Consider the following 16,154-nt stretch of genomic DNA (forward strand, 5'->3'; position numbering starts at 1 on the left):
ACCTTTGCTGGCAGCCTGGCACTCTTCATGTCACCCTTGCTGTCAGCCTGGCACTCATACTCCTTAGAAGGCCACAATCAGAGCTGCAGGATGCCTCAAGGTTCATTGCTCAGCCCCATCCTCTTCAATGCACACATGATTCCTCTGGCCAACGTCATCCGTGCACACATCAACATCCTCTCCTATGCCAATGACCTGCAACTCATACTCTCTCTTTCTCTAATGAGAACCTCTCACGAAAAACAGGTTCACCAAATGTTTGACTGAAATCATGCACTGGATAAAAGCCAACTGTCTAAAGCTCAACACAGACAAGACAGAAGTGATCTTCAGCAAGAACACCTCATGCTGGATCTCAAGGGGGTGACTGGCGGAACACGGAACCATACCCACCCCAGGAATTGTGGAATAATCATCATCAGCAAACTGGACATGACCGCACAAGTCAACGCTGTCACTGCATCCTGCTTCCATATCCTCATGATGCTAAAGAAGCTATTCAAATGGTAGCCAAGGAACACAAAAGAAATTGTCACTCATGGCCAAGTCACCAGCAAGTTGGACTATGGGATCAGCCTCTACGACGGGATCATCAAGCAACTCACTAGAAGACGAAAAAACATCCAGATCTCGGCAGGCACCTCCACCTCCCACACAGAACTCACATCACACCACACCTCAGAAAGCTTCACTGGATCCCAATACACAAACATGTTAGTTTCAAGCTCCTCACAAATACATTGAAGGCACTACACAACATAGGCCCCATCAACCTGAACAGTCTCATATCCCTCCCCAATCACTCAGACTACCCTGCTCCACAGGACTGCTACACACACAAAACCCACGCATACACAGAACCAGATCTGGAGGATGGGCCTTCTCCTATTTGGCTCCTAAAATTTGGAACAGCCTCCCCCTTCACATTAGAGCCTCCTTCTCTCTTCTTGAATTCTTCAAGAAGCTGAACCAACCTACCATAGGCAGGGCTAGACACACACCTCCCCAGTGCCAGGATACCCTTGGTGGTAATAGTGCTCTTTACAGATACACATAATATAGCATTGCATGAACCACGGCCAAATATGGGAATTTACTAATAAACGATCCTTGAAACAGACCCTATACAGTTTGATGACTTAAAACAAGTGTGACTATGAGAGTAATTTCAACAGAATCTAAATTAAGTGCTTAAATAAAAGAACCTTTGTCAAAGGTTGCTTTAATAAACAGTAAGTACATTTAAAACGGTAGCCTAAGTGACACAGATTTGCAAATCTGCCAACAGTTTCCTGTGCTTTTCTAAAAACAGTCTGATCATTAATGTTATCACATAGAGGCGTCTGTGAAATTCACCTTTTAGCGCGAAACATTTGCCACGTTTTCAGGGCTTGCAGGGATTCTTCACACACGTACGGGCTGGCTGTATTTTTGAATATCAAGATAACTTTGCAGCTGATTATTTAGTGTATTTTGTTGAGCTCGAGTGTTAGGGGATGTTAATGAAGTTATATTCCCTAATGAATGTCCAATTAATAGAGTGATTGCAGCAATGGTAGACCAGTAGCCCCATGTGAACGGATAATTGGTACCGTGGTCAAAACTGATCTCATACAATCCGAAAATAGCTAAAATTGAAAAAATGATTCCACACGAAGATAGCTTTCTTCATTTTGTAAGTGACTATTCACTAGGCTGCGGCTGAACAATCCGCTATACAGATATAGCAAGGGAGTACATTATGTGACTAGAGCACCCTTAATATCGAAGTTTTTTTTTTAATCTGGCAATTTCCTCTACTAGATAACTGGACAAAGGTTTTCGTGTCATTTCTAATCCATTTGCCAGTGTTTGCAAACATGGGTTCAAAATAGATACACTTTCTCCAAGAATTTAACATTGAAACCATCACTCCAGGTCTAATAGTAAAAGTGATGGAAACAAGCACTGGCAAAGCCAATAGATCTGGCTTATAACTGAAAGTGGATAAATACTTCCATGCATTCAGTTGCTTATCCATCCGTTTGTGCACTCAGTGATTCATCATCCGTGCACTCATTCACTCATCACTCATGCACCAATCCTTCTATTGCTCCCACTGACTCAGACTTGCATTCATCCACCTTCTCCATCCACAATACCACAACCACAAACTCAGGGGGTCATTCTGACCCCGGCGGTAATTACCGCTTTGCGGAGTTTGGCGGTAGGACCGCCAACAGGCCGGCGGTGCTCCGCCGGGCATTCTGACCGCGGCGGTACAGCCGCGGCCAAAAGCGGAAAGCCGTCGGTGTACCGCCGACTTTCCGCTGCCCGTCAGAATCCTCCATGGCGGCGGAGCGCGCTCCGCCGCCATGGGGATTCTGACACCCCCTACCGCCATCCTGTTCATGGCGGTTCTCCCGCCAGGAACAGGATGGCGGTAGGGGGTGCCGCGGGGCCCCTGGGGGCCCCTGCCGTGCCCATGCCAATGGCAGGGGCCCCCGTAAGAGGGCCCCACAAAGTATTTCAGTGTCTGCCTAGCAGACACTGAAATACGCGACGGGTGCAACTGCACCCGTCGCACCTTCCCACTCCGCCGGCTCAATTCTGAGCCGGCATCCTAGTGGGAAGGTTGATTTGCCCTGGGCTGGCGGGCGGTCTTTTGGCGGCCGCCCGCCAGCCCAGGGCAAATCTCAGAATCACCGCCGCGGTCTTTTGACCGCGGTGCGGTGTTCTGACGGCGGTACCTTGGCGGACGGCCTCCGCCGTCCGCCAAGGTCAGAATGTCCCCCTCAGTCTTGAGCCAGACCTGTTACCTTTGCTGCTAATTCCTGAGGGGTGTGAGGATGCTGAGTGTGGCTACTAGTCTGTGAAGGATGCGAGAGTACTGTTGTTAGTGTTAGACTGGTGGTGTGTTAGCAGTATAAGGCCTCTGTCAGAAGTGTCAGACTGCTATTCTCTGAGGGATGTTAGTGCTATTGGTAGTACCTTACTCTGATGGATGTGGGAGTGCTGTCAGCAGTGTAAGAATGCTAGTGTGTGAGACGTGTGAGAGTCCTGGCAAAAGTATCACATTGCTACTCTCTCTGGAGGGTGTGAGTGCTATAGACCATGATTGACAACTAGTCTGCGAAAGGTGTGAGGCTGCGTCTGCTAGAGTATGACTGCTGCTCTGGTTAGTGTGGGAGTACTGTCTAAAGTGTGAGGCTGGGGCCAGCTGATTGTCGCAGTACTGTTAAAAGTGTTATACTGCTACTCTCTAAACGGTCCAAGTGTTTTCAGTAGTTTGTAACAACTAGTCTGTGAGGCGCGGGTGGGTGATTTTGTTAGTGTATGCCTGGTATTATGATGGTTGTGGAAGTGCTGTTGGTAGTGTGAGCCTGATAGTATGGGAGGGGTAAGAAGATTGTTGGAAATGGCCATTTTTCCATAGTTATCCCACACGTTTTCCTTCTGACCTCCTGTTTTTGATGCTATGCTGAATTTTGATTTTGCTAGCTTTAGGACTCTGGGCATTTTACCACTGCTGGGCAGTGACAGTGCTCTCTGTCTAAATGGTATTGGTGATTGGTTTATCCATGATTGCAAGAACTATTTATCTTATAGGGTAACATGGGGATTGCCTTGAAATATATTTTAAGAGTAATTTCCCATTGGGAGCAGATGGGCCTCTGGAGTTTGGGGTCTCTGAACTCCCAATCTAAAAATCAATCTTTACGTGAAGTTGTTTTTTAAATTGTAAGTTTGAAAATGTCACTTTTAGAAAGTGGGCATTTTCTTGCATAACCATTCTGTGCACCTCTGCTGTCAGTGGAATACACGTCTGGGCCAGGATGACAGTTGGGCTGTTTGTAAATTCACTCCAGACAGTCACACAAAGGGAGCTGAGGTGTGCCCTGCATATCCTGATGGGTCTTCCTGGGCTAGAGAGGTGGGAGGAGCTGACACTGGCACCTGAATAGGGCTGTGCCTGTCCTTACACAAAGCAGTCTCCAACCCCCTGGACTGTGTTTGGGGACAGGGTAGGAAAGGCAGGATCGTGTGCACTACAAAGACTTCTCTTAGAAGTTTGCCTACTCCAAAGGCAAAAATGGGTATAAGTACTGGACCTCTTACCCCACAAAGTTAGAATCCTTCTGGACTGATGGCATTCTGCCAGGAAGAAGAGCTGGATGCTTTAGGAGGGACTGTCACTCTGCCTGTTGCTTTGCTGTGCTTGCCTGCTGCTGGCTTCTTCTGTGCTGGGAGGGAAAGGACTGGACTTTGCTTTCTTTATCCTGCTTCCAAAGGTTCTCCAAAAGCTTGGACTCAGCTTACCTCCTGGTAAGACGTCTCAGGGACACCAAAGACTTCATCTGTCAGCACCTGCGCTTTCTTACTGAGAGTCAAGACTTGACAGGTAGTGCCAAATCCAGTTCCTGGGCCCTTGGGAGTGAATTCTGGTGCAACCAAGAAGAAACCAAGTACATCGACTCCAGAGTGAAATCTGAACTGGTACTGCTGTCCAACTCCGCGCTGCTGCCTGCACCAGAACCATGGTCCCTGCTTAGTGCAATGACCGATTTCCGATGCTGCAGGCCTGATGCTGCCATAGCGCCTCCTAAGTCCCGCCACAGTGTTCGTCCCGAGTGCCATGTCACCAACATCCATGACACCTGACTCCACTTCAGTACCTGTGGCCCTATGGTGTGATCAGGACACAGCAAAGTTGACGCCTCACTTCTTGACCTCCTGGATTCTCACCACCAATGGCACATCACTTCCCCTGCAACCGTAAGGAACTGATGCCTCACCTCCCCTGCCTAGCAGTAAGGAACCAACGCCTCCCCTGCCTGGTAGCATTACGGAACTGACGCCGCACCAGCAACACTTCACCTCCCGACTCCGTGCAATGTCTTTGTTTCATTGTTTTCCAAGGTACTGTACCTGGGGTCCGTGTGACTCAGTGACTGGCCTGCATCAAGACGTTGTGATACCACAGTTGGAGCTATTGTGCTTTTGAGCGCTATACTAAGATTTAATCTATGAAAATTCGTTTCTTTACTTGTGTATGTTGGATTTGTGTTGTTTTGCTCTTGTTTTACTCAGATAAATATTGGCTCTTTTTCTAGACTGGTGTAGAGTACTTTTGTGGTGTTTTCACTGTGTGCATGTGTGTACAAATACTTTACACATTGCCTCTGAGGTAAGCCTGGCTGCATGAGCCAAGCTACTTAGGGGATGAGCAAGGGTTATCTTATCTGTGTGACCAGAGTGAGGGTCCCTACTTGTACAGGGTGCAAACCACTGCCAACTAGACACCCCATTTCTAACAAGAGTACTGCTGTTATTTAGGGTATTTTGCTTTTACATCATGAGGGCTTGAACATTTCCCCTTTTGTTTCTGTTAAGGCAATGCTGAAGACATGCTGTAATTTTTGTAAGGGTGGACAACAGTAACTTTGCAAGCAATATTCATACAAGCATTACTAATAGGAATCTTCTTTCTTCACTTGTGAAGCTAGTTGGTCTGCTTTTCCACAGATCTGTTTGACCCTCGGCCAAACTGGGGTAGAGGGAAGAATGGAAAAATCCCAGAGAGAGTGGCAGATGGCACCTTTGGTGCAGGGGCAAAAAGTGAAGAGAAGGAGTGAAGAGATTCTAGTCGAATGTAACAGGCACAAATTAATTGAGAACCCCACGAAGCAGGAGATGGTGAGATGTAGTAAAAGGGCAGTATTTTTAGCCACAAAAAAACAGAAGGCTTTGACCCATAAAAGTATGCAAAACCTAAACAAAATCAACATCACAAAACGTATGCATCACAGGAGTATGAAAGCAAAATTAAAACTTGGACAAAATAAATTATTTTAAACTTAACCATTGGTGATTTCATGTGTGAGAAATCGGAAGGGCAACTGAAAATGGGGCAGTGTCATGTTCTCACTTGACAAATTCATCCAGATCTAGCAATCCAAGGCCTTCTGACATCGCTGTGTCTACTGTGCTCTGTGTTGTTTTGTTTACCCTATTAGATGACAGCTCCTAGAGTAGAATCATGAAGAAAAGAAGGTGTTTTTTCACAGGCTTAACATTTGTGTATGTACCTTGATAGCACAGCTGCCTGCAAAGCGTATTGTTGCCAATTCTTTAAAATATACATAGAAAGGGCTTTGACTCCTCTTGAAGGAGCACTACTCTTCTTATGCTATTGGCTATTTGGTGAGTTATTCCTCGTCCAGGGAGTGCTTCTATTGGAATGCACGAGGGACTATTTTACATTTAAACAGTATACTTCATCACCACAGTTTGTGCCATTCAGGTCTTTTTCTCCTGGATACATTCCATACAGAAAGCAATATCTTGACAACTTTTGTGCTGAGCACATGCACGTACAATAGTGCGGGTTTTAATATGATAAAAAAACATGTGTGCATGCATGCATGCATGCATCTAAATCACATTTTCAGATGCCTCTGTTTATATACTTTGGTGCATCAAAGTGAGACTATTGGTTTTGCCAATGCTTGTTTCTGTTGCCTTCCTTCTTGTCCTTGGCCTTTTTGGGAGCTCAGTTACTGGCTTGTTTAGTACCCGTTGTGTTACCCAGTAAGGAAGGTAGGAACATTGGCAATTGATGAAAGTCTCTTGGTCCTTGTCCATCGGCTACTTCCTTCATGCTTGTGAACAGGTTGCAACATGTTCACAAGCTGTTAGGTTCTTTTCTCTGGGGGTCTGGAAAAAGAGAAGTCCATTCCACTTTTTCAAGGTTATAGAATCCTTATCAGCGTTTCCTTTTGCAAATATTATTTATCATCACTACATGAACTTTCTTTTTCCTCTTACTTCTGAGGGAGAATATTGCTGTCCAAAAGCATTCTCCTTTGCTACAAATTAATGTATATAGTGTAAACATGACATTGTCTTCAATTCTTCTTCCACCTAGATAATTTTCTACCATATCTAGAATTTATTTCATTTCTGTTTTTTATATCCTGTATATCATTGTATCATTGTGCCTAATTTATTGCAAAGCTCTTTGTGAAAGCGCAGTAGAAATCGTATTGTAATAAAAGTGTAGGGATAAGCAATCAGGAATAAATAAATGCACACTTAAATAAATGCATTAACCGATGTAGAATTTCTGCTAAAAAGCATTACTACAAATTTGACATCGAAAAAACAATACATTTGTAAACCTTGTTTTGGTGGAGACCAGTATTACCAGTGAGCACAGGCTTGAAAGAAGTTGCGAAGAAAGGGTAATGATATGGTTGGCACCTGGGGTGTTGGAATAGAACATCAGTAGGTCTTTAGATTGAAGTTCAGATCAGCAGAGGAATAGCCACAAATACCTAGGCGTGCTTAGGTCTCCTTACATGTTTGATGGCTGCTGGAGTGCATATTGCTACTAAACTCGCTCTCTGACGAACGACCTAAAGGCCTATGAGAACACTCTCCTGAAACATATTCGCTATCCACTACGAGGGCTGCCATTGGAACTTCTTTTTATTGATGCCCGTGTGAATTAGCATCTAACAAGAATCAGCATTCCACCACGCGGGCCGCCATTATGCTATCAAAAATGTTCACCCATTTGAATGCACTTGGGTTCCTTCTTGGGACCTGCCATTTTTGGTGAATTGATGAGCTGCCCATAATTGATGCAGACAGATGCGGTCTGCTATGAATTTTCCCCTCAAGTATTTTTGACGGGATTCCCTTAATCCATTATAGACCAGAATCGAAGGGAATAGCTACATTCTTGGTTCTAATTGTTCTTGTTTTCTGACATGCACTGGCAGTGAGTAGCCCATCTGACACAGTAGGCTTTGGCACTACCTTCTGAACCTCATTGCAGTTATATACCTTGAGGTAATATTTCCTGTATCCAATTGAAATTATATGTGTGGAGATACTATGCGTAGTATTTTACTTTATATTTTTTTTAACATCACATGGACAAACTGAAAAAGGTAATCATTTTTTATGTTTTAGTTTATTCTTTTAACTTCGTAGGATTATATAGACCATATGTCACCTTGTTGGATTTCTGTTTCAATAACATGTCTTATATTCTCATACTACCCTTCTTTCTTTCCACTCCAAGGGAACCGACTATTGAACGGAGTGCGTGGTTTGAGATGTTTTTAGATAATGGTAAGGTTTTAGAGGGTGAAGAGTGTGTGTAGCAAAGGAAAACATCACTCTCTTAAAAATATATATCAAGGTGGAGATCCTGATCCACACCTCCAAGGGACTGCACAACATAGGACCTGCATACCTCAACCAGTTCCTCACCTTTTACATACCCAACAGACGTCTCCATTTCTCCCAGCTCGTCCTTGCAGCCGTCCCCAAGATCTGGAAAAGTACAGCAGGAGGAAGATCCTTCTCCTACCTTGCAGCCCGGACATGGAACACACTAGCTCCCAGGCTCAGGCAGACCGCATCACTGAAGCATTTCAGGAATGACCTCAAGACCTGTCTCTTTGCCTGAGCAGCACAACCACATACAGCGCCTTGATACCCCATGGGTTATTAGCTGCATTCTACAAATCCTTGATTTAGTGATTGATTGAGAATGTTTAAACTAATTAAATTTCATGCCTGCTCTAACCAGTGAAGCCAATTTGAACACCTTGGACTATGCAGTATAACAATTAGAGACCAGTTATGGTTGTAAAATTAACACAGACATGGATCATTTCGAGTTCTATTCTAGGACTGTGTTGTGGCACTCAAGGCCTTGGCTTTAAGTCATAAATGTGAGTATATTAATCACAACAAGGTATCAAGAGATCAAAATACTCATGAGAACTAATAGTAAAAACACAGAGTAACGATTGTGGGCCACTCATAATTTTACCAATAATTCTGTGATATATTTGGCCAAGTGCCCAGAATATTCAGTGAAGTTTGTAGATGAAGCTTAATGTCCAAATGGAATTGGAACTGATATTAATGTGATTAGTTAAAAGATATCTGTCATGCACCACTCAAGGTGACAGTTAAAGCCTCACTGTTGGAAATGGCCTTTCTGCAGGGTCACCTCCAAACTTTTTGCCTTCCTCCTCCTCTTTTTCTGACCTAATTTTTGTTGGCTTTCGGACTCTGCATACTTTACCACTGCTAATCCATGCTAAAGTGCATATGCTCTCTCCCTAAAACATGGTAACATTGGCTGATACCCAATTGGTATATTTAATTTACTTGTAAGTCCCTAGCAAAGTGCACTACATGTGCCCAGGGGCTGTAAATTAAATACTACTAGTGACCTACAGCACTGCTTGTGCCACCCACATAAGTAGCCCTTAACCATGTCTCAGGCCTGCCACTGCAAGGCCTGTGCGTGCAGTTTCACTGCTACTTCGACTTGGCATTTAAAAGTACTTGCCAGGCCTTAAACTCCCCTTTTTTACATATAAGTCACCCCTAAGGTAGGCCCTAGGTAACCCATAGGGCAGGGTGCTATATAGGTAAAAGGCAGGACATTTACCTGTGTAGTTTATATGTCCTAGTAGTGTAGAACTCCTAAATTTGTTTTCCACTACTGTGAGGCCTGCTACTTTCATAGGATAGCATTTGGGCTACCCTCATATACTGTTTGAGTGGTAGATTCTGATCTGAAAGGGGTAAGGAAGTCATATTTAGTATGGCCAGAATGGTAATAGAAAATCCTGCTTATTGATGAAGTTGAAATTAATATTGCTAATCTAGAAATGCCACTTTTAGAAAGTGAGCATTTCTCTACACTCAAATCCTTCTGTGCCTTACAGCCTGTCTCCAATCCACGTCTGGCTGGGCTGGTTGACAGCTCCCTTGTTCATTTCACTCAGACAACCCCAAACACAGGATGCTCGGTCACACCTGCACACATCTGCATACTGAATGGGTCTTCCTGGGCTGGGAGAGTGGAGGGTCTGACACTTATATGTCAAAAGACAGTGGCCAGCCCTCACACAATGGACTGCCAAACCCCCTACTGGGAACCTGGCAGACAGGATGGAACTGAAAGGGGACCTTGTGCACTTCTAAGCCACTCTTTGAAGTCCCCCCACTTCAAAGGCACATTTGGGTATTTAAACAGGGTCTCTGACCCTACCAACTCAGACTCTTCTTGACAAGATACCTCCTGGGAAAGAAACTCTGAACCAGAACCTACAACCTGCTAAGAGAACCTGCCTGGATGCCCAAAGGACTCACCTGACTGCTTTGCTGTAAAGGACTGCTGCCTTGATGTTGCCCTGCTGGCTTGCTGCCATCTGGCTCTGCTGAGAAGTGCTCTCCACGGGCTTGGATTGAGCTTGCCTCCTGTTTCCTGAAGCCTCAGGGCCAAAAGAATTCCTTGTGCGGTGAAAATTGACACACAGCCTGCCAGAATCGACGCACAGCCTGCCCTGCGGTGAGAAAATCACTGCATCGCTGAACTGGAACGACACAGCCCGGCTCCCCGAATGGAGATCGACGCAGCACCAGTGTTGCGACCGGAACTTTGACACACACCTCACCGGATCGACGCACCACTGAGCTGGAACGACGCAGCCCGACTTCCTGCAAGAGGAATCGTAGCTGTGCCTGCCGTGCAATAGAAATTTCCCCGCATCATCCACTTGATCGACGCAGCTCCTGTGACTTCTCTGCATCGTCCCAGAGGCTTCCAAATACCCCGCAACCCGAAGAGGATCCAAGTCTGCGTGCCGGAAATTGACGCAAAGCCCTTGCTTTGTGGAAAAGCATACAAGCATCGTCTGTGTGCACCCAGAGAAACCGACGCACATCTCCCCGGTTTCCACGTATTTCCTCCTCTGCATTCCTGTGCGATTAATTTAGACGCAAACCAGGTACTTTGCACTCGCACAAGACCATTGTTGTTTTTAAGACCAATAAGACTCAATTTATCATTACCAAAGTGATATTTCAACTTGTATTTATCAAATCTTGATCGCTTTGACCTTAATCTACTAAGATAAATATTCTGTGTTTCTCTAAACCTGTGTGGTGTATTTGTGTGGTGTTTGCACAGTTATTGCATGATTTATTGCACAAATACTTTACACATTGCCTTCTATGTTAAGCCTGACTGCTCAGTGTCAAGCTACCAGAGGGTGGGCACAGGATAATTTGGATTGTGAGTGACTTGCCCTGAGTAGAGTGAGGGTCCTTGCTTGGACAGGGGGTAACCTGACTGCCAACCAAAGACCACATTTCTAACATTCACTATAAAAAGTTCAGCACATTATAGTGGGAAAAGTACAGGAAGTAACATCACTTCCTGTTTGAACGTGGAAGCAGCAAACAAATGCCATTCTTGGTGTGTTTAAAAGCTGCTTAGAGGCATGTGAGTTACTTGTCTTTAAGCTGGTTTCTCGTAGTGATGATTTTGAACTTGGGGGTGGTTTCTTGTCGAAATCAGTCTGTTTAACCCACTGAGTGGATTGGTGGTCTTTTAAACGGGTGCCATGTTATTTTGAGCTATCGCAAGTACGTTGCGGTCAGGAATGTCTTTCTAGTTGCCTGTCAGCTGTTTGTCCTCTTTTTCTGAAAACGCTGCGTCTAAGCTTTGTTTGTTTATTAGCAGCAAAAAATAATTTTGTTTTCTTTTTTAAATTGATGGTGATGTTGCCAGGATTGTTGCTCTTAGTGCTCTAAAAATAAGTGCGTGAATGTGTTCCACAGAGAAAATGTAGAATTTAGGTATTTCCTAAAAATATCTTACATAGGGAGGTAACACGTGAGGGCAAGGTAACTTGGAAGCTGACTTAATATGTGTTAGTTACTTATTTGGTGTAATGTAACTCAATATTAGTTTGGTTGTTAATTATTAGGTTTTCTTCTTCAGGGGAGTTCAGACCATATTCAGGGCCTGTAGACCGATTACTAACATTTTTCATTTTGTTTTAACTATTTAAGGGCCAAGAACCTGCAGCATGGGTTTGAGCTAGCATTGATTTGTATTACAGTGTTTAGAAGAAATTGACAAGAAAAGACCAAGAGGATTTTGAGTTCACATTGCACTATAACCTGTTTAGCAGAGTTAGTAAAATATAATGAAGAAAAACATAGAAGACAGACATAATCAGCTATAAAGCTTGGAATTCATTTCGAAAATATGTTTTTCGTTGGGTGCAATGATGGAACAAAACTTCTGGTTAACCCCATGATGAGTTACCAGTGTTGCTCACCTTCCTCACACTCACCAATCATTGAAGGTGAATGTATATTTGTTCACCCCTAAGAAGGGGCAAGTTACCGGAGAGCAGAGCTCCTGGAAGTTATTGTCAGAATTAGGTCTTTCACTAATTACTACATAGTTTAAGCAGCAACCCTTAGCCTGATTCTTTTTTCTCTTATAAGCTCTGACAAGACCAAAGAAAACGACAGGAGGAACATGGCCCTGATATCAACAGGAAGTTTTCTATACTCTGTTACGGGTGTGACAATTGCAGCCATATTGGTAATTCAACCAATTGTCTTGCAGCGAACAGGTTCTGCAACAGATGTAAAAAATGACATTTTAGCATGAAAGAAAGAAATTAACAAATTGAAGAAGGGACAATAAGTACGTTTTCTGGAGCTGCAGATGATGAAGCCATGGGTTTAGATCCTAACATAGTTCTGAGTGTGGGAGCAGAAACAAGTGTAAGGGTATACCCAAGTAAACTATTTTATTAGAAAGAGAACAGGTGCAAGTTATGGTAGATGGGCCTGGTGCAGTATTTTAAGCAAGGCGTTAGTCCAAGAATTGTGGAAGGGACAAATGTTGCTGCCAACCAACATATGTCCAGATAGCTAGCCCTCACATTGAATAAATATATTGGGCTATATCTGGGCAGTATGGATTTAAAAGGATGTCAGACACGTGGGAAAGTACATGTGGGAGAGAAGGCCAGATCCTTACAGCCCTAAAGAACCCTGCACTAGACTCTGATGACCTCGCAAGCTACTTGCCTGTCACCCATCTACCATTCTTCTGCAAAGTAATTGGAAAGGAAGTCGTATGTTCAACTCCAAGATTACATTAATGCCAGTCTTCTCCTGCATGACTGCCTGTCTGGCTTCAGATCATGCAGCAGCATGGAGACTGCTACCTTATGCATCATACATGATACAGTGTGACCACAAGTGAATTCAACCTTCCCTCCTGATGTTGCTGCACCTCTTAGCTGACTTCAGCACTGTCGGCCATCCCACCCTCATAAGCACCCTGGCATCTTGAATGTACTTCACTGGTTCTCCTCCTACCTTTCCAACCAACACCAGTTCGTTCACATGGGCACCCTCCAGGCCACAAAAGATCCCTATCACCTTCAGAGTCCCATCTTGGTACATACTTTCCTGAATCCACTTCAACCTCTGCATGGAGCTGCCTAGTGCTGTGCTCAACAGTGATGGCATCATGATTCACTAATATGCTGATTATGCACAACTCTGCTTGAATGTCTCTTCTGCTTCAGACACCCAACACCCCAAACACTATCTTGACATCAACGTCCAGACTTGGATGTCCAGAGTCTACCTGGAGCTCAATCAAGACACGATTTCTGTAATTTGCCAAAAACAACAAACAAAACACAGTACAAACATGGTTCAATGACATGAATCTTGACTACTGTGAGCCCCCAATTTCACCGAATGGCAAGTGGATGCTGACATTTAATGATTTTCATGATAAAGAAGACGTGATTGAAGATTGTGTGATTCACTTTGATTGGTTAAGATATGTGTTTCTTGGTGCTCAAGGTGTCCAAGAATTTCTTCAGAATATTGATAATGGCAGACTGACCAGGAAGAGTGAATTCCAAAAGAAGATGCTGTGACAGTGGTTTATAGATGACATGCAATCTCCTCACAGAAGCTTTCGTTGTTTCTCTGGATTCATAAATCAGGTGAAGCATTGTGGCCTTTGAGGCTGAGAGAATGGTGTGACAGATGTGCAGCCCAGTGTAGGTTTAAACAAACGTGAATGCCAAAAAGACTTGTGGATGATGCAGAGGTCTCCACTGGGCTTGTGTTTTAATTTGCTGAATGATTTAGCTTGCTGCAAGGAGGATGCATAGAAGGTATGCTAGGTTTAAGTGAAAATGCATGACATACTGAGGGGTGATTTAACTGGTTCTGTGCCTTGGACAAGGTGATCTCGTCCAAATTACATTTAGGCCATTTCCGCCCCCCTTGGGGGCAGATTGGCCTATTTTTATGAGGCCAATCTGCCCCCAAGGGGGACAGAAACCACTAGACACCAGGGAGATTTTTTTTCTTCGTGAATTTCACGCACGGGGAGCGACCCCTTAGGCAACAGTCGTTCTCCTGGGGGGCAAATTTATTTTAGGCCATTTCTGCCCCCTGGGGGGCAGATCAGCCTATTTTAATTAGGCCGATCACACTAGGCACCGGGGATTTTTGTTGTTGTTGTTGTTTTACAGATGCTGAGCGACCACTTAGGCAAGGGTCGCTCCCCTGGTGGGGCAAATTGTATTTAGGCCATTTCTGCCGCCTTTGGGGGCAGATCGGCCGAAATTAGGTCGAAACCACTAGACACCGGGGATTATTTTTTTGCGCCAATGTCTCGCAAGGGGAGCCACCCCGTAGGCAAGGGTCGCTCCCAGGGGGGTTGGGGGGTGGGGGCAAATTTATTTTAGGCCATTTCTGCCCCCCTGGGGGCAGATCGGCCTATTGTTATTAGGCCGATCTGCCCCCGAGGGGGGGCAGTAACCTCTAGGCGCCAGGGCTAATTTGTTTTTTGTTCGTTTTTTTTTTTTAGAGATGGGGAGCGACCCATTAGGCAAGGGTCGCTCACCTGGGGGGCAAATTGTATTTAGACCATTTCTGCCCCCCTTGGGGGCAGATCGGTCGATTTTAGGTCAATCCGCTCCCAAGGGGGGCAGAAACCACTAGGCACCGGGGATTATTTTTTTTGCGCCAATGTCACGCAAGGGGAGCGACCCTGTAGGCAAGGGTCGCTCCCAGGAGGGTTGGGGGGTGAGGGGGCAAATTTATTTTAGGGCATTTCTGCCCCCCTGGGGGCAGATCGGCCTATTGTTATTAGGCCAATCTGCCCCCGGGGGGGCAGAAACCTCTAGGCGCCAGGGCTAATTTATTATTTGTGTTTTTTTTTTTTTTGTTTTTTTTTAGAGAGATGGGGAGCGGCCCATTAGGCAAGGGTCGCTCCCTTGGGGGGCAAATTGTATTTAGACCATTTCTGCCCCCCATGGGGCAGATCGGTCGATTTTAGGTCCATCTGCCCCCAAGGGGGGCAGAAACCACTAGGCACCTGAGTTTTTTTTTTTGTGCCAATGTCACCCAAGGGGAGCAACCACGTAGGCAAGGGTCGCTCCCCGGGGGGGGTTAGGGGGGTGGGGGGGCAAATTTATTTTAGGCCATTTCTGCCCCCCCTGGGGGCAGATCGGCCTATTGTTATTAGGCCGAAAACCTCTAGGCACCAGGGCTCATTTTTTTGGGGTGTTTTTTTTGGTTTGTTTGTTTTTTTAGAAATGGGGAGCGACCCATTAGGCAAGGGTCGCTCCCCTGGGGGGCAAATTGTATTTAGACCATTTCTGCCCCCCTTGGGGGCAGATTGGTCGATTTTAGGTCCATCTGCCCCCAAGAGGAGCAGAAACCACTAGGCACCGGAGATTTTTTTTTTTGCGCCAATGTCACGCAAGGGGGGCGACCACGTAGGCAAGGGTCGCTCCCGGGGGGTGGGTTAGGGGGCAAATTTATTTTAGGCCATTTCTGCCCCCCCTGGGGACAGATCGGCCTATTGTTATTAGGCCGATCTGCCCCCAGGGGGGGCAGAAACCTCTAGGCGCCAGGGCTAATTGTTTTTGTGTTTTTTTTTGTTTGTTTGTTTTTTTAGAGATGGGGAGTGACCCATTAGGCAAGGGTCGCTCCTCTTGGGGACAAATTGTATTTAGACCTTTTCTGCCCCCCATGGGGGCAGATCAGTCGATTTTTGGTCAATCTGCCCCCAAGGGGGGCAGAAACCACTAGGCACCGGGGATTTTTTTTTTGCGCCAATGTCACGCAAGGGGAGCGACCCCGTAGGCAAGGGTCGCTCCGGGGGGGTTGGGGGGGGGGAAATTAATTTTAGGCCATTTCTGCAGATCGGCATATTGTTATTAGACCTATCTGCCCCCAGGGGGGGCAGAAACCTCTAGGCACCAGGGCTCATTTTTGTTTTGTGTTTTTTT

Source organism: Pleurodeles waltl, chromosome 5, assembly GCF_031143425.1.
Source record: "Pleurodeles waltl isolate 20211129_DDA chromosome 5, aPleWal1.hap1.20221129, whole genome shotgun sequence".
Taxonomy (NCBI): domain Eukaryota; kingdom Metazoa; phylum Chordata; class Amphibia; order Caudata; family Salamandridae; genus Pleurodeles; species Pleurodeles waltl.